Source organism: Drosophila virilis, unplaced genomic scaffold (genome assembly GCF_030788295.1).
Source record: "Drosophila virilis strain 15010-1051.87 unplaced genomic scaffold, Dvir_AGI_RSII-ME tig00001657, whole genome shotgun sequence".
Classification (NCBI taxonomy): domain Eukaryota; kingdom Metazoa; phylum Arthropoda; class Insecta; order Diptera; family Drosophilidae; genus Drosophila; species Drosophila virilis.
The window spans coordinates 710,101-735,535 of record NW_027212852.1 but is presented as its reverse complement, the minus strand read 5'-3'; the positions used below and the strand labels follow the sequence as shown (position 1 = coordinate 735,535).

At 38.6% G+C, this 25,435-nt stretch overlaps 1 pseudogene; it reads right to left on the bottom strand.

Annotated features, from left to right (window-relative positions):
- Positions 1-3,676: 3,676 nt before the first annotated feature.
- Positions 3,677-24,212, bottom strand: LOC138911605 (cytochrome c oxidase subunit 1-like; annotated as a pseudogene).
- Between the last annotated feature and the right edge of the window lie 1,223 nt (positions 24,213-25,435).

The following is a 25,435-nucleotide window of genomic DNA, read 5'->3' as shown; positions in this document are numbered from 1 at the left end:
GGGTGGTGAAAGGACGGATCGTCGGTCGTATGCTAAATATATGTTTTTCTTAGCTGAGGGTCCTATCTCATGGAAGTCGGAGGAACAAAAAAGTGTTGCGCTCAGTAGCACAGAATCCGAGTACATAGCATTATCCACCGCATGCAAGGAGGTAATAGCATTGCGACGACTAGGATGTGGCGATACAAGCACGCCAACTTCCGTATAGTGCGATAATTTCGGTGCGCAACAGCTCGCTTAAAATCCTGTTCATCATGGGAGGACAAAACATATTGATACGGTACGGGATATTTTTAAAGAAGGGCTTATTAACCTGAAATAGGTGTCAACAGATTTAATGATAGCTGATATTTTGACCAAAAATCTGGCAAAGCAGAAGCATAATGAAATTGTTAAGAGAATAGTTTTAAAATAGACATGCCAACATGCTTGCATTGAGGAAGAGTATTGAAAACTATCTGTATCAGAGCAACCATATCATATTACTAATCGATGAATCGATATCTGAATACAGCTGCTAACAGCAGAAGCTTTGTCAATCTTGTTCTATTGCGAATACTACGAACTACGAAACTGAACAGACGTGTTTTGATCCGGTCCAAACCTTCTTCTGTGAGTTGTTTGGGATACCTCCCCTCAATAATGATCATGGAAAAAATTAATTGTTCCATAAAAGGGGAAGCTCTCTCTTGAAGACCTGAATTAGCTCACATTTATTTTATAATAAGAGTAAAAATCCTATATGTATGGATCTTAAATCCATTGCACCAATCTGGCATATTAGAAGTTAATTAGTTAATAGTAAAGGTAATTCAGAATAACTGTTCAGCAGGTTGAGTATTTTGGTATCATTTTGAAGAATTTAGTTGAATTGGGTAAATAAATTCACGTTGAGTGACTAAACTTTCACAAAAAATGTTGAAAATAAAATAAATTTCCTGGAAAAGAAATAGAAAAAAAAATAATTTACTCCAACATATATAACAATAATTTGACTTTTTAGTCATTTGTCATTTATAATTAATACTGTAAATAAAGGGTATCAATGAATAAATCCGGCTATGATAGAAAATACTGCTCCTATTAATAAAACATAGTGAAAATGAGTAACAATATATTAACAGATAAATTAAAAGATGAATTTGTTAATTCAAGTAAAGCTCACAAGATAGCTGGTGCATAAGAAACTTGTATACCGTGAAGTGCAGCAAATTTTAATACCTTTAGGTACAACAATAATTATTGTTGTTGATGTAAAATAAGCTCAAGTATCTACGTCTATTCCTTCTGTAAATACACGTTGAGCTCATACAATTAACCCTAATTACCCAATTGCTAATATTGCATAGATGATTCCAAAAGATCCAAAAGTTTCCTTTTAACCTTATTCATGACTAATAATATGAGAAATTATTCCGAATCCAGGTAAAATTAAAATATAAACTTCTGGGTGGCAAAAAAATCAGAATAGGTATTGAGATAAAATTGGGTATCCCCCACCTGCAGGTCAAAAATTTATGTATAAAGATTTCGGTCTGTTAATAGTATAGTAATAGCTCCTGCTAAGACAGGAAGAGATAAATGAAGTTATAAGGCTATAATTACAACAAATCAAACAAATAAAGGTATTCGGTCAAATAGAATTCCTGATGATCGTATATTAATGAAAGTTATAATAAAATGTACAGCGCCTAAAGTTGAGGAAATTTAGCTAAGTGTAAAGAAACGTAAGAGCTCCCGACTAGGGAATACCCTGAACGCTCTTATTCCAACACCAAATGCAGTTGTTGCATTAATGTTTACACTAGTTGCCCATCCAATATGTAGGATTTTTCTTAACCGATCTCTATAAGATTTCCTACAGCATATTTAATTGTAGCATAGAATTTTTGGGTATTCTCACAAACTTGAATGCATTTAAATTGTGGCTTAAGTTGGTTTGTAGTATAAGTTGGGTACCAAAAAAGGACAGTCTTGCTATGATATTGGTTTACGTAGATGACCTTATCATGGCATGTCAAAATAAAGATGATCTGTATAGCATAAAGGCAAAAATATCAGAATCTTTTGAATATGTGGACAAATGACCCTTGCAGCTGTTCCTAGACATGAAAGTTCAACGGGAAGGAGAATTGGGTGAAATCTCCTTATGTCAGACGCAATACATACGCGATTTCCTGCATCGGCAAAGCATGGCAAACTGCAGATCAACCGCCACGCCTTTGAAGGCCGAATACCAAAATGTGTGCGAAAGTAAGGAGTGTCGCAAAGTGGATGCGCACACATACCAATCACTTACTGGCAAACTGATATGGCTGGCGTTGCCTACTACAGCGAACATCTGGCAGGTGTTAAACATGTTCTAAGGTATTATTGGGTATTCTCACAAACTTGAATGCATTTAAATTGTGGCTTAAGTTGGTTTGTAGTATAAGTTGGGTTATTAACTTGAATTATAGCTCTGCGGTGGTAGCGGGGTACAAAGAGTGCCAGCAGGTTTTGTGGGCTACGTGGATGCCGACTGGGGTGGTGAAAGGACGGATCGTCGGTCGTATGCTGGATATGTGTTATTCTTAGCTGGAGGTCCTATCTCATGGAAGTCGGAGAAACAGAAAAGTGTTGCGCTCAGTAGCACAGAATCCGAGTACATAGCATTATCCACCGCATGCAAGGAGGTAATAGCATTGCGACGACTAGGATGTGGCGATACAAGCACGCCAACTTCCGTATATTGATACGGTACGGGATATTAATGATAGCTGATGGTTTGCCCAAAAATCTGGCAAAGCAGAAGCATAATAATTGTTAAGAGAATAGTTTTAAAATAGACATGCCAACATGCTTGCATTGAGGAAGAGTATTGAAAACTATCTGTATCAGAGCAACCATATCATATTACTAATCGATGAATCGATATCTGAATACAGCTGCTAACAGCAGAAGCTTTGTCAATCTTGTTCTCTTGCGAATACTACGAACTACGAAACTGAACAGATGTGTTTTGATCCGGTCCAAACCTTCTTCTGTGAGTTGTTTGGGATACCTCCCCTCAATAATGATCATGGAAAAAATTAATTGTTCCATAAAAGGGGAAGCTCTCTCTTGAAGACCTGAATTAGCTCACATTTATTTTATAATAAGAGTAAAAATCCTATATGTATGGATCTTAAATCCATTGCACCAATCTGGCATATTAGAAGTTAATTAGTTAATAATAAAGGTAATTCAGAATAACTGTTCAGCAGGTTGAGTATTTTGGTATCATTTTGAAGAATTTAGTTGAATTGGGTAAATAAATTCACGTTGAGTGACTAAACTTTCACAAATAATGTTGAAAATAAAATAAATTTCCTGGAAAAGAAATAGAAAAAAAAGAATTTACTCCAACATATATAATAATAATTTGACTTTTTAGTCATTTGTCATTTATAGTTAATACTGTAAATAAAGGGTATCAATGAACAAATCCGGCTATGATAGAAAATACTGCTCCTATTAATAAAACATAGTGAAAATGAGTAACAATATATTAACAGATAAATTAAAAGATGAATTTGTTAATTCAAGTAAAGCTCACAAGATAGCTGGTGCATAAGAAACTTGTATACCGTGAAGTGCAGCAAATTTTAATACCTTTAGGTACAACAATAATTATTGTTGTTGATGTAAAATAAGCTCAAGTATCTACGTCTATACCTTCTGTAAATACACGTTGAGCTCATACAATTAACCCTAATTACCCAATTGCTAATATTGCATAGATGATTCCAAAAGATCCAAAAGTTTCCTTTTAACCTGATTCATGACTAATAATATGAGAAATTATTCCGAATCCAGGTAAAATTAAAATATAAACTTCTGGGTGGCAAAAAAATCAGAATAGGTATTGAGATAAAATTGGGTATCCCCCACCTGCAGGTCAAAAATTTATGTATAAAGATTTCGGTCTGTTAATAGTATAGTAATAGCTCCTGCTAAGACAGGAAGAGATAAATGAAGTAATAAGGCTATAATTACAACAAATCAACCAAATAATTCCGCAAATGTTGTGCCCAGCAATTATGAGCCACCGTTATGGTAAACGGTGCCAATGCCATTCTTTGCTGGTCTTGACGACTTTTTTCTTTGCTGTTGTTGTCTGTTGACTTTGTCAGCTTAAAACTTTCAGATAACTAAATAAATTTATGTATAAAGATTTCGGTCTGTTAATAGTATAGTAATAGCTCCTGCTAAGACAGGAAGAGATGAATGAAGTAATACGGCTATAATTACAACAAATCAAACAAATAAAGGTATTCGGTCAAATATAATTCCTGATGATCGTATATTAATGAAAGTTATAATAAAATGTACAGCGCCTAAAGTTGAGGAAATTTAGCTAAGTGTAAAGAAACGTAAGAGCTCCCGACTAGGGAATACCCTGAACGCTCTTATTCCAACACCAAATGCAGTTGTTGCATTAATGTTTACACTAGTTGCCCATCCAATATGTTGGATTTTTCTTAACCGATCTATATAAGATTTCCTACAGCATATTTAATTGTAGCATAGAATTTTTGGGTATTCTCACAAACTTGAATGCATTTAAATTGTGGCTTAAGTTGGTTTGCAGCATAAGTTGGGTTATTAACTTTTATTATAGCTCTGCTGTGTTAAAGGGGAGGTGGCGACAGGTATAAAATAAAAGATACTTGATATATATAATATTCTAGAAGCAAAATATCAAGTTTGGTGACTCTAACTCATAATACTTACCAAAATTACTCAAAAAAAAGAATGGTCGATATCGATTCTTATCGATTGCTTGGAAACGGAGTAAGTTATCGATTATCGGAAACAAAGTCGATCTGCGCAGGCACTAGGAGGACCTACATCTTTCAGGTCTCTAGCACATACGTTCTGAGATCCTTGCGTTCATATGATGCTTCCTTTTGCCTGTTATATACATTTGCATATTGCGCAAATACAATATACTCTGTTTACCTATTTTAAATGGGTTCTGGGTATAAAAAAAAGATGAGTTTTGCATTAAGTGGGCTTTAATACCAGCCCTAAGGAACTGTAATACCAGCCCTAAGGAACTGTAACATATTTCTGATAGGTGTGCCCCAAATAAAACGATATAATGGTTCCAGTTATTGAAATCGATGAGATATTCTCACCTTAATTTCATTGTATGGAGATTTCATTAAAGCTCAAAGATATTAAATTGTTTGATCATCCAAATACTTAAAACCAAAAACCAAATAATTCCGCAAATGTTGTGCCCAGCAATTATGAGCCACCGTTATGGTAAACGGTGCCAATGCCATTCTTTGCTGGTCTTGACGACTTTTTTCTTTGCTGTTGTTGTCTGTTGACTTTGTCAGTTTAAAAATTTCAGATAACTAAATAAATTTATATAAAAATAAAATTCACTTCATTTCAGTTTCTAAGCCACATTAGAGATCGGTGATAACAAAGCAGCGGACTCCTCCTATCTCTTCGTTCCTTCGCATCCAATTACATCCATCGTAAACAAACGTGATCTTGCTCCCCCCACACAAATGGAAATATTATACACCGTCCCTTTCCTCATGTTCACCCAATTCCACTTGCACCAGCCATCCCGTCTTGCATACGCGAGACCACCGCACTCCTCCCCCCTATGTGATTTTGCTTCCCACACAGAAATGGAAACATAAGATCCCCCTTCGTAATGAGCGTCTGCTTACGCGCGCGCATAAGAATATAAACATAGCATCCCCGTTCCCGCACGCGCACAATAAGATGAACCTAGCACCCCGCGCTCCCTTTACCCATGAGCGTCCACATATGCGCGCTCCATAACATAACACCCCCGCCACCCCCTTTCCATTGAATAAAAACACTTGATCCTTAACACCCCCCGCCATCACCACCTTTCCCAATTATAAAAATATTTAACCTTGATAATAAAGAGCGTTACAGATTAAACTAACTAACTAATGCACAGATAGCATATTGGCTATCAGCTTCAACCCCTAGAGGGGACATTTCTCGCATACTTTTTGTATAGGCATTAATAAAAAAGAACATAACCAAGCAAAAATGTGGGAGATATAGGTCATTTAACATAGCTTATGGTAATTGCTTTATCGCACTTATTTATCAGTGTAAGCAAAGCAAACTAGGTTTCTCGGCATGGTATCCATCTGCAAAAGCTAGACAATTCCAGTCTTTACAACATCTCCAGGTGTGAAATCAGGCGTACTTTAACTAAATACTCTTCGCTTGGGGATATGTGGCAACTAACCTTTAATGAAATTCATAAGCACTAAATTTACTTGCTCTCAGTGAACCCTTTTTGTAAGTGCAAATATTCATAAAAGATTATTGCCTCAAGTAAATAAAAGTAAGCGGTTAAATGGCCCACGTTGAGCGCCAAAATGTGAATGGTACTCCAAGTTTAAACAGGAAGTAAGGTTCGGTATCCTTACCGAGGCTGTTCCCTGCTATTCGTTGATGTAGGGACGAGGTCTGCTGGTTCCGGGCTCATTCAGTGAGTTATGGGCGGGTTGTTGCCAGCCTAGATATACAGACGCACACATATTTAAAATAAGACTTCTTTCTGCTACTGGGAGCTATACTCCATGAAACAACGAATCTACCGAGAACTGGTAGTAGGGGACGACATGTAAAATGTTATCTTAAATGTTGATCTAACCATACCCTACCAAACTTAGCATGCATGGTAATTTCCTAATTTATCTCACAATTTATTAAATTCAAAATGTGTTAATTTTCTTATTTAACTAACTAACTAACTAACCAAGTAACTACAAGGAACTTGGAACATGCTGATTAATTTTTATTTATCGTTATAGGATTATTTTCTTTTCCTTTTGCCAGAAACTTCTTTTACGCTAAACATTATTTTAAGGTGTCTTTTTATTCGATGTATTCAAAAGTAAATTCATTGCCACAATGCAATCGATTGTTCTACATGGAGGTGGACATGTTTTATGGTCCACGACTGTGCAGTGGATCAATGCGCATGCTTCAGCAGCGCGACAGCTGAGCAGAGGCTCACTAACGGAGTGTTGGTAATTATGAGTCTTTGGTGTTGAAAAAAAGAACCTTCTGATTAATAATGTACATGTTCCATGGTCAACGACTGTTCTCTGGATTAACATTCAGTGCGCATGCCTTGACAGCGCGACTTATGACTTATTTGGTTTTGTTTCTAATTTATGACATCTTGCCAGGGATGCCATTGGGATAATTGCTGTTTAAAGGGGTACGGTTATTTGAGCGAGCTCCATATTGTAGCGGAAATTCTTATCGCATTTGTATATGCTACGCGTGTGGATATGTGCTTGCACTGACATATGTTCAAAGATAAGGCAAAGTTAGATGGATCATACATATAACTTTGCCTACAAATTTTGAACTCCCTGCAAAATGAAAAAAAAAAAAACAAAAACTTTAAAACAATTGTAGCACTTCGATACATATTCCGCTGATTGTAGAAAGACCTCCCCACGGAGGTGTTAAAATGTTGGGCTATTTGTATGTTGTATATTAGAAGCTTTCGATTTAGCTTTCTGTATTATATTACCACTATTATCCAGCAAGAACGAATTATTTCCTATAATTATTTAGCGGCAATATAATTATGTGAGACCGTAAACAGCAAACATGAGCTACGCAAAAATAAATTAAATATAAGGTTTCCAAATGAAAAATTAACAAATTTTAAGTAACATTGGTAACATTAACTAAACTAAAATCTAACTTAACAGCCAAAAAAAATATATTTTCCTCGGCTCGAATACGCGACACCACTATGATTTTACTGCACAGTCACACAATAAACAATCAAGTATTATTGAAGAAAAAAAATCAAATAGCAGCAAAGAAAAAATTACAATGCAAATACAATACTATTGGAATGCGATATAGATTGCGATACAGATACGCATTACTGTGTGTGTATACATGTATACAGAAATTCGTAAAGCTGCTGCCCCATCCAATTGTGCAGTTACCGATTGAGCAGTTATTGATTATAGGAAATTTGCGCAGGTACTAGGAGGACCTACATCTGAAATTATAAGTCTCTAGCTTTTATAGGTTCTGAGATTATTGCGTTCATACATACGGTCGGATGAACGAACGGACGGGCAGACGGACGGACAGGTAAACGGAGATGGCTAGATCGGCTCGGCTATTAATGCTTATCAAGAATAAATTTTTGGGGTTCGTTGATGCTTACTTCTGCCTGTTACATGCATTTGCATTTTGCACAAATGCAATTATTTATTTAACCAACATATAGAAATAAGATGACAACAAAAACAGCGGTATCTCCGAGGATATACGCACTACCCAAAATATATAAGGAAGGGACACTACTGAGACAGATACGATCCTCCATCACATTTCTATCTTACGGGATGTGCGGAAATAAGCTGACAAATTGAAAGGAAACCCTTAACAGAACTTGACAAATTATACAGATCCCTAATATATTTACCGCGACTATCAGAACGCCTCACGGAAATAAAAGTAGCACACAATCCTACGAATACAATTTAGAAAATAAAATCTAAAATCACTATGATTAACAAAATCAACGTCATTTACCAAGCATTTATCAAGCGTAGAAGCAATCAAACAGAAAATTTTGCTAAAACAACAATCCAACAATAAGAACAACACATTGAAAATGCTAAACATTATTAGCCCCCCTTACCATAAAACGACTAATCTTCAAGACAAGTACAAAAAATTGTCCTCACTTGTCTCTCTCAAACAGTCAAACAGTTTCAGTCTCAATGTTTGTAAAATGTTCACATTAATGTTTTATCTTAATATAATCTAATTATTAAAGGCGATTTGCCAAAACCAACCGAAATATATTGGAAGCAAACAATTATATAAAATTGTTTCAATGTTTGTTTTTACAAACTCAGACCTCGAACCACCCAACAAATATTTTAAATATGGAACGGTCGCCAAGAGAGAGTTTGAGAGTGATTGACGTGTTTTACTTGTGCTCCAAGATTTTTATATTTTTTGCGCTTTAATCTTGCTTATTATATGAAAATTTTACATTTTGCGGTGCTTTATTTAAAAAGCTTTTATAAAATGTGCAAAGTGTTATCTGTTGGGCAGCGTAAGTCTGTTAATTCTTGCATTTATAAAACGCGCCTGTTTTGATTCTCTTGCTTTGGTGCTTCACTGTGCATACACTTGTGCGTGTGTTCGGTGCTGCATATTTCTGCTTGTGCAAAGCGCTCTCGCAATATTTTTCTATTGCTTTTCGCTCGAAAAAATTTGTGTACGAATAGTTATTTTTTGAGTGTTTACTTGCTCTATCTCGTGTACCGTTTTCGTTTTGCTCTGCGCTCTCGCAACTTGCATATGCAAATAATAATGATGTCGTTTTGTAAGAAACCGTGGACGTTAAGCAGGCTGATGATTCTGCACCGCCGCAATTTGTTAATTACTGGCTGTGTGAGAATATGATGCATGCTAAATGTGCAGGTCTCACTGGGCGTGATTGCGACAAGATCGCTACAACTGCCTAAAGGAGATGCAATAAATAATAAAATAATGGCTGGTAAAATTGTTCAAATATTTTTCATTTAATTGCCCATGCAGAAGAAATTGGTTAATATAATTATTAAAATATAATACAAATATTAAGTATCCAACTAAAACAGTTATTATTACTTAAATCAGTAGGGCATGATTATTGAAAACTATATGTATCAGTGCAACCATATCATATTACTAATCGATGAATCGATATCTGAATACAGCTGCTAACAGCAGAAGCTTTGTCAATCTTGTTCTCTTGCGAATAAACTATGAAACTGAACAGACTTGTTTTTATCCGCTCCAATCCTTCTGTGCGTTGATTTGGATACCTCCCCTCCACAGGTTACGGGCCAGACAAATGATTGGGAAGCGGGCATACAGAGCTATGGGGATTGGCATCGGGTGCTCTCAAGGAGGAAGATGCTGGCAAAGGAGCCAGTTGGCGTGGCAAATATAGCAAGGCCCTGGCTATAATTACTCTAAGCGTCAAGCAATCGCAATTGGGCTATATAAAAAATTGTGAGAAATCATTTGCAGCTTGGACAAAGCTTAAGGCGGTGCACCGGCCAACGGGACCGGTGCGTAAGGTGTCTATACAAAATGTCGCAATTTGAAATTCTGTATATCAAAGTTAAGGAAGAGGGAGAGAGAAGATCAAATGCTGACAGACAAAATGGAGAAACGCATGCGTTTACAGTTAAGATAAAAAGCAGTGGAAAAAAGACACATACAAAAAAAATCGTGTGGCAGGCGAGGCCACATAAAAGCAGAGTGCCGAAGCTTAAGTGAACAAAAGGATAAGAAGAGAAGTAGAAGCAAAGAAGAAACACAAAAGGAATTAAGTTTGCTAGGTTCTTTAGACCCAAATGGATTTGATCGCTCAAAGTGGTGCTTAGATAGTGGCGCTACAAGCCACATGGGTTGTAATCGGGCAATGTTTAACAAGATGAAAAAACACACAGAGATGATCGGCTTGGCAGGAGACAGCTTTTTACAGGCGAAGGGAAATGGCGAGGTCAAGTTACAAACAGATCGCTATACAATTGTTATCAACAATGTATGTTCCGGATCTAAAAGGAAATTTCTTCTCGGTTAGTCAAATTGTGGCAAAAGGCTATGTTGTGCACTTCAGAAACAAACAAGCAAAAATTATTCAGGATGGCGACTGCATTTTGAAATTTATAAACTTTTGAAGGTAAAACCAACAACTGCTTTGCTGCGGCATGTGTGGACGGAGCACTTTGGCATAAGCTCTATGGCCACTTAAAATTTTCGGAGCCTGACTGAATTGACCATAAATAAAATGGTGCGTGGGATGGAACTGATTTTTTATCCAAGGTGTGATGTAAGACATGTATGCTGAGTAAAATACACGTACAACCATTTTCCCTTTCAACGGAAAGTAGAGCGACTGAACTTTTGGCACTTGTTCATTCTGATGTGTGCGGACCATTTGAGACCAAATCACTTGGAGGCAATCGATATTTTCTATCATTCATCGATGATAAGTCTCGGCGCATCTTTATTAATTTTCTAAAAGGAAAAGATGAAGAATTTCTCAAAGTTTGTCGAATTTAAGCATTTGGTGGAAAAACAAACTGGTAGACGGATAAAGTGTATTCGCAGCGACAACGGGCGCGAATACGTGAACAAAACATTCGACAAGTATCTCAAAGCTAACGGTATAGCACGTCAATTGATGATACCATATACGCCTCAGCAGAACGGCGTAACCGTACCTTGGTTGAAATGTCAGGATGCCTGCTAGTCCATTATAGTTTAAAGGAGTCTTTATAGGCAGAAGCGATATCTACAGTATTTTACTTGCGCAACCGATCACCCACTAGTGCACTTACAAATATGACGCCCATGGAAGCATGAAATGGTTAAAAACCTTTAATTTGTCATTTTAAAGTTTTTGATTCCATTGTAGTGGCTTTGGAAAAGGGTAAGCGGCTAAGCAAATTCAGTGCCAAGGGACACGAATACCGTATGGTCGGATATGCCATAGATTTAAAAGGATATCGTCTATATAATCCGAACACTGAGCAAGTCGTCGAGAAGAGAGATGTGCTGTTCGATGAGCAATGAGGCATTTGATTTGCCAACGTGTGCAAAGAAAAATGAATGTCAATCGAGCGCAAGCATCGACAGGGATAGCTCACACGACTTAGCCAACGTCGGCTTAAATAATGGAAGTGATTCAGACGACGAAGCCATCGGCGGCATAAATAATGGAAATGAGTCAGATGACGAAGTCAACGTCGGCAAAAAAATTAAAATAGTAGCGACAGTTTCGTCAGTGCCAGGTAGACCAAAAATTATTCGCACTGGAAAGCGTGGAAGATATCTTGACCAACCTCGGCATTAATTAGTTTTAGACTACTCCTCATATATAAGCAAAATCAGATTAAGATCGGACCACTATATTTTAAAGCTGACATAGGAAGAATCGGTCGAAAGTAAAGTTGTTGAAAGAAAAAACAATTTGTTTCTCAAGATATCTTGATAAAATTCGGAATTTATTAGTTTTACACTACTCTTAGCAAAATCAGCTTAAGATCGGACCACTATATTTTAAAGCTGCTATAGGAAGGATCGGTCGAAAATTGGTTTTTATGAAAAAACATTGGTTTTCAAGATATCTTGGCAATATCATATTAAGATCGGACCACTATATCGTATAGCTACCATAGGAACGATCGGTCGAAAGTAAAGTTGTTGAATGAAAAAACATTTTGTTTTTCAAGATATCTTGACCAAAGTCGGCATTTATAAGTTTAACCTTACTCCTCATATATATGTAAAATCATATTAAGATCGGACCACTATATCATATAGCTGCTATAGGAACGATCTCTAACCAAACTCGGTATTTATTAGTTTAACTTCTCCTCATATATATGCAAAATCCTAGTAAGATGGGACCACTATATCATATAGCTGCCATAGGAACGATCGGTCGAACATTAAGTTGTTGCGTGTAAAACATTTTGCTTTTCAAGGTTACTTGACCAAATTCGGCATTTATTAGTTTAACCTTACTCCTCACATATGCAAAAGGCTATGGAGATGGCACCTGTATGGACCAACTGGCACAAAAATTCATCATTTCATCCCATTATACCAGAAAATACACTATTTGTTTGTGCACGATGCTGCATGATTTCGCTATCTCAGCTACGGCGCGTTTCTTCGGTCGAGTTACCTTATCAGTCACACCACCCACGAAACCACCAAGAAGAAGCAAATAAATACGTAGCAACTAAACCTATATTTAAACCACCAAATAATTACAGAGACACATATGTAAGTCTTGTAGTATACATATATATAGAATATCTACTGTACCAAGAGTAATCCCGGTCATAAACCAAGTGGTCGTAATATGAGTCGATAAGCGCGCTCACAGAATGTGCAAGTGTCAGCATTCTGTTAGACGCGCTGACCACTTGACCGAAGTGAAGGGCATGCATATACCCTATCGCTCCAGCTTAAGAGAGCATAATTACATACATATAACATATAGAATATACATAACCGTCTCTCTGCTGTCCAACTATGGGCAGCGCAGCCATGAGATTTAGGCTTACTTATGGCTTACTTACTTAAAAATGTAAAAATCAGATTCAACTGAACGTTGGAAGCGGCACCTTCGCTGCTCCCAAATAAATAAAAAGATTATTCAAAAGTATATCTTTCTTAACAGTACATATGTATCTACATACCAAGAAGACGATGACCACATGGACCACGGTACATTGTCCCACATTGTATAAGCACCAATTTCAGCAGTTTAACAGGATGCAGAAACATCAATATCAGCGACCACTTGAGAAATCAACTCAGCAGTCTGAACCCACACCAACGATAACCACACATTCATACATACATACATACACTCATATATTGTAATACTTAAGCTTCTTAACACACTACACTTGGTCGAATAAATCATATCGATCGCATTTACTATTCAAACTGGAGAGACGTACATGTTTTTATTTTCAAATTCATAATTAATATCTACATAACCAACGGTGGACAAGGGAACTTAAACCCTTTCACCTACAACTTGTTACCATCGACAATGGCCGCGAAGGTAACTGGCGCTGCCGTCAACGAAGAATAGCCTTTAAGGAATTCGCACCCCCGGAAGATGTGAAGGATTATATTATCAATAACGTGAGTCTGGTTAAAATGTAAGCGTGGAGTGAAAATGAAGAACACAGTTATATTATAAAACAAGTTCAGTGCAACCTTTTTTTCATAAAAAACAAATGCATTAAACAAAAAAAAAACACGCTAAGATAAACAAATAATATATATGTGGGCAAAAGCAGGCCGCTGCTAACACAAAAAAGAAAAAAACAAATAAGATATTCTAGTCGGGAGCTCCCGACTAGGGGATACCCTGAACCATCTTCTTCCAACATCAAATGCATATATATTCTATTTCAGAAGCTATATGTCAAGTTTGGTGACTCTAGCTCTTATTATTTACCAAAATTGCTCAAAAACAGGATATCGATATCGATTTTTATCGATTGCTTGCTATAGTATATACAGTTATACTATTTCTTCCGTTAGTTTTATACCTCCTCCCATTATTTCACACTCCTCTCTCCTATTAGCTATAAACTCTTTAAAACCTTCTTACTCTCCTGGGCCGGACAATATTCCCAGTTGTCTACTCAAGGAGTATAGCTCTTCCCTTCTTTATACATTGCTATAGCTTTTTAATCAATCTCTTGAAACTTCTGTCTTTCCATCCATTTGGCAAGAACCTTATATCATTCCTCTTCACAAGAAAGGTGGAAGTCTGATATACAAAATTACAGGGGCATTGCAAAACTGTCCGTTATTCCCAAATTATTTGAATAAATAATCACTTCGAAATTGCAGCATTTCTGCAAATCAGTTGTTTCCCCTGTTCAACATGGATTCGTGTAGAATCTGTCAACTACGACCAATCTGCTAGAGTTTACTTCCTTGGTAAATGATGCTTTCCTTTCCTTTTGAAAATGCAAACTGATGTCATTTGTACTGACTTCAGTAAGCCGTTTGACTCTGTGTACCATGACATTTTACCTTTTAAACTTGACCGAATAAGTTTACTTCCGTCTCTTTTGCTTTGGATTAAATCTTATTTAAAAGGTAGGACTCAAAGAGTAATGCTGAGGCTGAGTACCTCTAAACGGGTTCACGTTACTTCTGGTGTTGTTCAAGGTAGTCATCTTGGACATTGTGATGGGGTGATAATTTTTGTTTCTGTAAACATAAACATACATTGCCATTGGCATGAACAGCTGATCTCAATCAACTTCAATGGGCAGCACTGCACCATAACATTTATGCAATTACATATGATCAGCGTAGGTTAATAACATAACCATGACAGAAACAATAACCATGAATAACATAACCATGACCATGACCATGACCTATGTTAATGACGCCGTTGCGAATGAAAATATCGTTTGTCGGGTGAATGCTTAATTGCGTCAATTAGTTTAGCCGTGGCGTCATTCTTTTTCATTTTAATCGCCAACGAGTACAGTCGGTTTAGATTGCTTTAAGAATTATAAAATTCAATTTTTCACGTGGGCGTAGTAAACCCACGTGTATCGGTACTCAAGCTCGGAGTAAAAAAAAAAGGATGGAAAAAATGTCCAAAGTCCCCGAAAAAAAGGGGGTAATATAGACATCATACGCTCCCGAGAGCTTGGCTATAACCTTTCACTAAGGGATCGCTACTGGAGTCGTGGGCTGCCTTTCCGTGGGAAGGTGCAGGCTAAAGCGCGGAGCTGCGTAATTGCGTGCCAAAAATAAAAATTACGCATAACGCTTAGGCCTTATCGGAGCCAAAGCCAAATTCCGAACCAAGAGTTCAGCCCCGTCTCAGTTTCTGCAGATAAGCTTTGAACACGAGTGTTAAGCGAAACGCGCCCAGCGTAGCCGTCGTATTCGTTACAACCTTTACTCTTTACTCTTTTTATAAATGATCTCCCCTCTTTTATATCAAATGCCCGTGTACTCATCTTTGCGGACGATGTCAAACTTTTTCTATCATGCACTGATCCCCTACATCATTGTCGTCTACAAGACAATTTGAACGCTATGCAACTTTGGTGTTCGGCCAATCAATTGCATCTAAATGGTTCAAAGTGTATGTTTATGACATTTAATCGTTATACACCTTATCTTGTCAGTTATACAATCGACAATATCCCTTTGCAACGGATACTTACAGTTAAGGATCTAGGCGTTATTTTTGATTCTTAACTCTGTTTCAATCTTCACATAGATACCTTCGTTAATGAGGCAAAAGGTATACTTGGATTCATTATACGAAGGTCTAAAGAGTTTAACGATTCTTTTATAACATAACTTCTGTACACCTCTCTTGTTCCCCCTATCCTTGAATACTGCTCTTGCATCTGGTCTCCACAGTATAACAAAAGCCAGGATCGAATCTGAATCTGTTCAGAAGCAATTTCTGCTTTTTGCCTTACGAGGTTTAGATTGGGACCCAAATCTTCGGTTGCCATCTTACTCCAGCAGACTGCTTCTTCTCAACCTTCCGTCGTTAACCAACCGTATGACAATTCTCGGTGTTGTCCTTCTACATAAGTTGATTATTGGCGACATAGATGCTCCTTTTCTGCTAGGGTGTCTTCAATTCTCTATTCCGGCTAGACCAACCAGAAATTATCGCCCTTTATTCCTATCTATGTGCACAACAGACTACGCTATGCACAATCCTTTTCACGTGCTATGTTAAAATTATAATAGTTTGCATCACGCTCTCCACCGAACTTAATCTACCCTAATAAATTTGTTGCTTTCAGGATACCTGCGGAGTCACTGACCATTCCCAGCTATGAGCAGGGGCATGGCTTACAGGACAGGCTGAAAAAATTTTCCCCCATCGGTGATTTCCCATAACTTTCCTTTTTGTCCTATTTACTTAACAGTCTTTATCTAACTTACATTTTTTACTCTAACAATTTTCTTACTTTTTTTTCCTATTTATTGTATTTTCTTTATTAATATAGCAATTAATATTTTTTTTAAATTTACTTAAGAACACTATTTTCCTACTTACAACCTTCTGCTTAGATGTAGGCTCTAATAGCGTCACTGGCAAAATTAGCTGTGAAAAGGGGCACAGCTGGCCGGACTGGCAAATAAAACACCTCCATCGGTCGGTGATGCTGTTTAGAAAATTGTATTTTTTAACTAGGATTTTAGCATATAATTCCATTATATATTATCTTATCTTTTAAATAATGGGGAAGGCATTAGTTTTTCAATCATTAATAAATAAATAAATTAAAAAATTCAGCTTTAGCCATAGCTTCACGAAATCCATCAAGACAATCAGTGGGTTCCCAGCCAATGCAAGCTTCCAGACTGTACAATCTTAGCAACAAGTACTGCTGCAACAATTGACGGCCTTGATTCAAACGCAGGTATCCGCTATTAAGTTAGGAGCTCGGTCTCTAATGACTCAACGGCCAAGCTGAACCGTCCGGCCAATTGGCCAGAGCTCAAGCAGTAGGCCAAACTAGTGGTACTTCTCGCAGTAGTCAAATCACCACCAGTCACAGTCCAATCCCAAGTGAGAAAAATCTTAATATGTTTTAAGGCTGGCGTATAATATTTGGTAGTTCCAAGGAAGGTCTTCTGACCGAAGAATTCCTTTACAGGATTCGCGCATTGACGAAGCAAAATTTGCAAGGTGATTATAGCCTTTTGTGGGACCATTTGCATCTCCTCTTTGGAGGCAATGCAAACGACTTATATTGGAAATTCTACCAATCCAATCCCAGCTTCACATGGGAACAGTTTTGTGTTGATTTCCGTAAGAAATTTGAAGACAACGATACGGCATGGATATCTGGGAATTAACAATCTCTAGACGGCAAGGAGAGAGGGAACCGTTTGAAGAATATTAATTCGCTAAGGAGAAATTAGAAGGGCGGTTGCGTAATCCAATTTACGAGCTTTCGATTGTCCTACTTTTAATTCGTAATGCGAAAACTTCGATCAGTTACGAGCTTATGCACCTTAGCATTAGCAAATCACCCCGATTAAGAGAGGAGATCAAAAGAGATCAAAAGAATAGTTTTCCGTATCGCACAGGCGTTTCAGTATTGGATGATTCAGCAGAGATGTCTGCTATTCAGCGAAAGCCTCTAAAGTGCTGGAATTGTGGCCAGCCAGGTCACCGGTTTGATGATTGCCTGGAGCCAAGGACACTTTTACATCAAAATAATCAGTTTGTAACCCTTCGGGAAACGGGTTGAAGGATGCACAGAAGAAAGATCCTCTGTCGCAATTGACGCAATTGAAGCAGTAAGCCCGATGGTTCTTGATGTCTGGAGTCGATGCCGATTCAGATAATAGCCGGCAGGGCGTTCATACCAAGATTGTCAGTCAAACTAAGCCAACTACTAATTTTTGTCAACCTTATCACCTTCGGCTCGCGCAGTACATGGCTGTTCGAAACCGAATCTTTGGAGATATTAGTCAAGTGAAGCAATCCGAGCCACCTAGACGTTCTACTCTGCGACTGCGTTCATTCTCGAAAGCGATCCGTTCCAGTCGCGAGAAACTTGTGTCTTCTATACTGCACTTTTCTGACAATCGTATTTTTACCCAGATTTGTGTGGAAGGTCATGGACATTTCTCTTTACTCGATTCTGGCGCTATGATTAGTTGCATAGGCGCTAAGGCTGTGCAACAGTTGATGATGCATCCAAAAGTTAAGAGATGTTCAGGTCGTATACGAATAGTAAACAATTTGGAGTATCTAGTAGTGGGTCGTCTTCTGTCAAACCTTACTTATCGAGGCACAACCAAAGTAATTGTAGAGATCGAGCACATGTTGGCATTAGGAGTCACTGAGAAGTCCAAAAGTTCGTGGAGTAGCAACTGTCTTCTGGTTAAGAAAAGATCCAAAGTTCGTCTATGTTTAGATTCTATGGAAGTCAATAAAGTCACCCCTTTCATTAGGGGGCTAGATATGAAGTATGCCTTTTGGCAGATGACCTTAGAGCAAAAGTCTCGCGAATGTACGGCGTTCACTATCCCGAATCGTTCTCTGTGTCAGTAAAAAGGGATTCCGTTCGGATTGTGTAACGCCGCGCAGACGCTATGTCGTTATAAGGATCGTTTGATTCCACCCCACCTCAGAACGAGAGAATTTTTGTCTACTTAGATGATCTGCTTCTCCTTTCAGATGATTTCGAGACTCACATTATTCTTTCAGCCAAAGTGGCGCAGTGTTTCAGAAAAGCTAACCTGACCATCAACATTGCTAAATCGAAATTTTGCATGAAAGATATTAAATATCTGGGTTTCATTATCGGCGATGGCAAGTTGCGTACTCACCCTGATAAAGTCAGCGCTAATCAGAGCTTTTCGGTTTCATTGGCAGTGGAACAGCTGAGAAGATTTTTGGGATTTTCGGGATGGTACCGACGGTTCGTAGGAAACTCTGCTATCGTTAGCGAGCCGCTGACTGATTTATTGAGAAAAAGCAAGACTTGCGTCTGGAATAGTTGAGTTCTGGCTGCATTCGACCACCTTAAGGCAAAGTTAACATCAGCTTCTGTCTCAGTTCCTCAAAGTTTTCTAAACCATTTTTGCTATGTGATGCCAGTCTGCATGGGCTTGGTTGCGTCTAAGCTTAAGAAGGCGAAGACGGCACGGAAATGCTATAGAATATGTCGAAAGCGCAGCGAAACTATATGGTAACAGAGCTAGCGTGCTTACCAACGATCAAAGGCATCCAAAAATTTCGAGCGTACATAGAAGGTCATTACCGATCATGCTTCGTTGTTATGGTTAATGAGACAGAAAGATCTTTCTGGCCGACTAGCGCGATGGTCCATTCGTATACAAGGATTTTCGTTTTTGATTAAACACCGTATGGGCTCGCAAAACATCGTCGCTGACACACTTTCGAGATGCGATGAAGATGCAGTCAATGAGCTTTCAGATCTTGGTCCCATCGTAGATTTATCGTCTGCAGAATTCAAGTCGTTGGAGTACAGTAAGTTGATAGTGAAAATTGAGTAAAATAAATCAAGATTACCAGCTCTAAAAATAGTAGACAAATTCGTTTATAAACGAAAAGAACATGCGAAAGGAGCTGAAGCTCAAGAATCGGGTTCATGGAAACTTTGGATACCCTCTGAACTAGTGGTCTACGTTTTACAGCGTACACATGATCCTCCAGTCGCGGCGCACCACGGACCTGGGAAAACGATTGAAAGTCTCAAATGATTTCTCTTTTGGTCTGGAATGGTGGCGCAAATCAGAAGTTATTTGTCAAATTGTACAGTTTGTCGTTCAACTAAAAACCCAAATAGTATTTTGAGACCACTAGGGAAACCAATATCATCGAAGCTGTCAGGCCGTACTGCCCTCCAAGAACTGAAATATCGAGCTCCGGATTCTGGTTGATCACCACACTAAATTTCACTTGTTGCACCCTTTGAAGAAGTGTATTGCTCCTTACATTTGTACCGCTTATAGTCTGTTAGACGCGCCGACCACTTGACCGAAATCAAGGGCATGCATATACCCTATCGCTCCAGCTTAAGAGAGCATAATTACATACATATAACATATAGAATATACATAACCGTCTCTCTGCTGTCCAACTATGGGCAGCGCAGCGATGAGATTTAGGCTTACTTATGGCTTACTTACTTAAAAATGTAAAAATCAGATTCAACTGAACGTTGGAAGCGGCACCTTCGCTGCTCCCAAATAAATAAACAGATTATTCAAAAGTATATCTTTCTCAACAGTACATATGTATCTACATACCAAGAAGACGATGACCACATGAACCACAGTACATTGCCCCACATTATATAAGCCCCAGTGCCAGCAGTTTAACAGGATGCAAAAAACATCAATATCAGCGACCACTTGAGACATCAACTCAACAGTCTTGAACCCACCAACGATAACCACACATTCATACATACATACACTCTTATACATTGTAATACTAAGGTTACTTAAGAACGACACTTGGTCGAATAAATCAGATCGCATTTACTATTCAAACTGGACAGACGTCTTGTTACCAGCGACTACGGCCACGAAGGTAACTGGCGCAGCCGTCAACTCGGAGGACACGAAGAAGAGAAACTCGCACCCCCGAAAGATGTGGACGATTATATTATCAATAACGTGAGTCTGGTTAAAATGTAAACGTGAAGTGAAAGTAAAGAACACACAGTCATATTAAGAAACAAGTTCAGTGCAACCTTTTTTTCATAAAAAACAAATGCATTAAACAAAAAAAAAAACACGATAAGATAAACAAATAATATATATGTGGGCAAAAGCAGGCCGCTGCTAACACAAAAAAAAAAACAAGTAAGAAGATCTAATCGGGAGCTCCCAACTAGGGGATACCTTGAACTCTCTTCTTCCAACATTAAATGCCTTTATATTCTATTTTAAAAGCTATGTATCAAGGTTGGTGACGCTCTTATTATTTACCAAAATTGCCGAAAAAAACAAGATATCGATATGGATTTTTATCGATTGCATGAAAACGAAGTAAGTTATCGATTATCGGAAGCAAGCTTGATCTGCGCAGGCACTAGAAGCACCTACATCTAAAATTTCAAGACGCTAGCTCTTATAGGCTCTGAGATAAACGTAAGTTCATAGATACGGACGGACGGACGGACGGACGGACAGACGGACAGACGGACGGACGGACAGACAGACAGACGGACATAGCTAAATCGACTCGGCTATTGATGCTGATCAGGAATATATGTACTTTATGGGGTCGGAGATACTTCCTTCTGCCTGTTTACCTTTACCCTTATATCCATCTTTAATGTGTTCAGGGTATAAAAACGAGGAAGCATTCGGATGCTGTGTTGGTTTTGTTGTTTTTTCCTACTCAGACCGTTTTCTGGGGGTTGAAAAATTCCATTGTTCTCTTTTCTATTGTCCGCCGAATTTTCATTTCTATAGAGAGGTAAGTAATTAATAAGTGTAAACTAATAACTAAACTAATTCCTTTCAGAGTAGAATTAAATATTTTTGGGACCAATTATTAAATTTAAAAAAAATTATCATTAAACATATCAGATGGAAAGTTGAAAAATGCAATATAAAAGAAATAGCAGACAAAATATTTGCGTGGCTCGTCATGTGAAACGAGTCGAAGAAAATATTGAGATAGCTAAAGAAAATGAAGTAGAAATTAAATAATATTTAAATTTATTATTTTCAGATAGCAATGATTTGTTATCTACAGAACATTCCAGTTCAACCGAGGTTTATACTCGCTAAGCCCAGTGGCTGTCCGCTAATAACATAAGTAAAAGGACAGGCAATTATTTGCTTTTGCTGTTAGGCAAAAAAATTCCTGGCTTACCACGGGATTTACGTACATTTTTTTATTTTATTTTTACTTTTATTTTATTTATTTATTAATGGTCAACAAAACTAGTGTCTTCCTCATTATTCAATAGATTATACAATAGAATTATATGCTAAAAGCCTAGTTAAAGAATATAATTTTCCAAATAGCATCACCGACCGATGGAGGTGTTTTATTTGACAGTCCGGCCAGCTGTGCCCCTTTTCACAGCTAAGTTTGTCAGTGACGCTATTAGAGCCTACAGAAGGTTGTAAGTAAAAAAAAAGTGTTCTCAAGTAAAATTAAAAATAATATTAATTTGCTATATTAATAAAGATAATACAATAAACAGGAAAAAATAATGTAAGAAGATTGTTAATAAAGTAAAGCAATGTGTTAGATAAAGAGTGTTAAGTAGATAGGGCAAAGAGAAAAGTAATGGGAAATCACCGACCCAGTGGGTGAAAATTTTTCAGCCTGTCCGGCAAGCTATGCCCCTGCTCATTGCTGGGAATGGTCAGCGACTTCCCGAAGGTATCCTGAAAGCAACGATTTTATTAGGGGTAGAGACAGTTCGGTATAAAAAACGTGATGCAAACTATTATAATTTTTACATAGCACGCGAAAAGGATTGTGCATAGCGTAGTCTGTTGTGCACGTAGATAGTAATAAGGGGCTATAATTTCTGGTTGGTGTAGCCGGAATAGAGAATTGAAGACGCCCTAGCAGAAAAGGAGAATCTATGTCGCCAATAATCAACTTATGTAGAAGGACAACACCGAGAATTGTCCTACGGTTGGTTACCGACGGAAGGTTGAGAAGAAGCAGTCTGCTGGAGTAGTACGGCAACCGAAGATTAGGGTCCCAATTTAAACCTCGCAAGGCTAAAATGTACTCCACGTGGCATTGTGAAACGAATCGCTGTTCCAGGCGAGTACGTTCACTAAGGGTTAAAAGACACGTTAACGGACATCCTTTCCAATTTCACTTATCTTTCTCCCAATATAAGCTTAAATATAAATGTAGACGGGATTCCATTGTGTTAAAGCACAAACGAACAAACATGGCCAATTTTGATTAACGTCAATGTATTTGCAGTTGGAATATAGTAGGTCATTCCAAACCCCGTGATCGTAATGTTTCTTTGGAAGAATTTCTCTGTGAATCATCAGATGTTTCAAGATACGCAATTCAAAATATCTATTAGAGCATTTATTTGAGATGCGCCGGCCCGCGCCTTCATTTTGGATGAGAAATACCACTCTGGGTTTTACTCATGCAATTATTCAGAAGGGAGAAACTTTTAATAGGCGAGTAATTTTTAGAGGATCTTGTAATCCTCCACGAACCAATTATACCTTCCTAAACCGTCTTCAATCAGAGCACCACAACATACAAAGCAAACTCATTCTTGAAAATTTGCCGATTGATTTAGTAAATCAGTTTCCACTAGACTATATGCACGTAGTTATTTTTGCCGTCAAAAAATTTTTTCCAAGAGAATTCAATATAGAAGTTTGATTTTTAGACAATCTCGACAGATTTAAGGCAACGGAGTTTCGTATTTTTTTATTGTAGACTCATTGTTTTGAAGCAGATTATAGATTCAAATCTATACAACAATTTTTTATTACTTTGCTTAGGAATTAGACTTCTCCACAAGGAGTATTGTGTCACACAAAACTCTTGCATCCAGTTTGCTAAATGACTATGTAAGCCAAGTGCTTAATTAATATATGATTCTGATGCTTACATTTTATTTTCATTGCTTAACACATTTAAGCAAACAATGTTAACAGTATGCTTCTCTGCAGACTGTAAAGATGCTTCTGGCCGGGGTATAACTCTCAGTCTTACCAGGTCTAGCGAGTTACAAGATATTTATAAGGCTTAGGGGGAGGGGGGTGAGTATCCTGACCGGACCAAGCCTAGCTCTATTTCTACATGCCTACACTACCGGGCCGTGGCCTCGTACCAACTCCACTAGCGGGCCGTGGCCTCGCACCAACTACTCTAGCGGGCCGTGGCCCCACTCCACTACCTAAACTCTCTATCGGGCCGTGGCCTCGTACCACTACTCTATCGGGTCGGAGCCTCGAACCAACTGTGCTACCCAAACCCTCTATCGGGCCGTGGCCTCGTACCACTACTCTATTGAGACACCAACCGGTAATGCTCACCCCGGGGCCACAATCTCGTACCACATGCGCCTGATCGAGGTTAAGTCAAACATTGGTTAATTCCGATGTTAAGGCAAGCCAGGAAACAAAGAATTATCCGGTTTCTTCTCGATAATTATAACACATGTGCCTTATTTACTACTCGCTTATTACAACCTTATAGTACCTCACGAACTAAACCCTGCCGCACTGTTTTCTAGAGCCCTAGCGCTCCGCTGTACACTCTATGACCTTCTCGTCTCACAATGCACATCCAGTCACCCTAAGCGTTCGTTCCAAAGTGCCGGCGCGACCGCCCGCAAGCCATGCGCTTGCCTCGGCATTTCGCCGCCGACTTGGAGTTACGCTCTCGAATGCAGTGTTGAGCAACCGGTCACCAACGCACGGTTGCAGCGGCGGCCGGCGGTTAAATTCGAATTCGCTCTTATAACATTGGCGGCTTCTTGCCTCTTATATAACTAATAATTAATACAATTGTTACATGTAACATTGGCGGCTTCTTGCCGTGATGTCTCCGCCGCTTGTGTCTTCGTCTGACGAGATGCTTATAATTTCGGGTTCCATCTGTAAATTCAGCTTATTGGTTAACTTTCTCGTTACTTATTTGCTAATGCCCTATCCTCTCAGTGCGGCTCACATTTTACTAGGCCTATTCTCAATTATGTTAATAGTGTTAGTCTTATCTAAACTTTATTATAATGGTTTCGGTGGGCGACGGGTGTCGCTCTCATCCTTTGGGGGACATGAACTTGACGACCCTGTAGGGGCCGTCAAATTTGGGTGTCAACTTTGCGGCGAGACCTTCGGTTGCGTTGGACAAATGATGCTGCCTCAACAGGACCATCGAATCCAGCGAAGGCCGGCACTCTCGTCTTCGCAAGTTGTAATACCGTCCCTGGTCCTTTGATGAGCGCTGGAGGTTGCTGTGGACGATATTAAAAATTTCTTTTAGCCTATCCGGACCCCGGAGTCACCTGTTCGTACAGAGCTGCGGGAAACCGAGGTTCCCTGGCCTGCATCAGGAAAGCGGGACTAAAGCCCGTTGAATCTGCCATGCTCGTGTTGACCGCCAGCGAGATCTCGGGCAGAAGTTCGTCCCATGAACTCTGGTGGCCCTCAATAAATTGCGCTATCATGGTCTTTACAGTCCTGTTGGTCCTCTCAGTGGGATTCTCTTGCGGACAGTACGGGGCGGTATACTGGATCTCTACACCCAGGGACCCCAAAAAAGACTTGAAGCTCCGGGTCGTAAACTATACTCCTTTGTCGCACACAA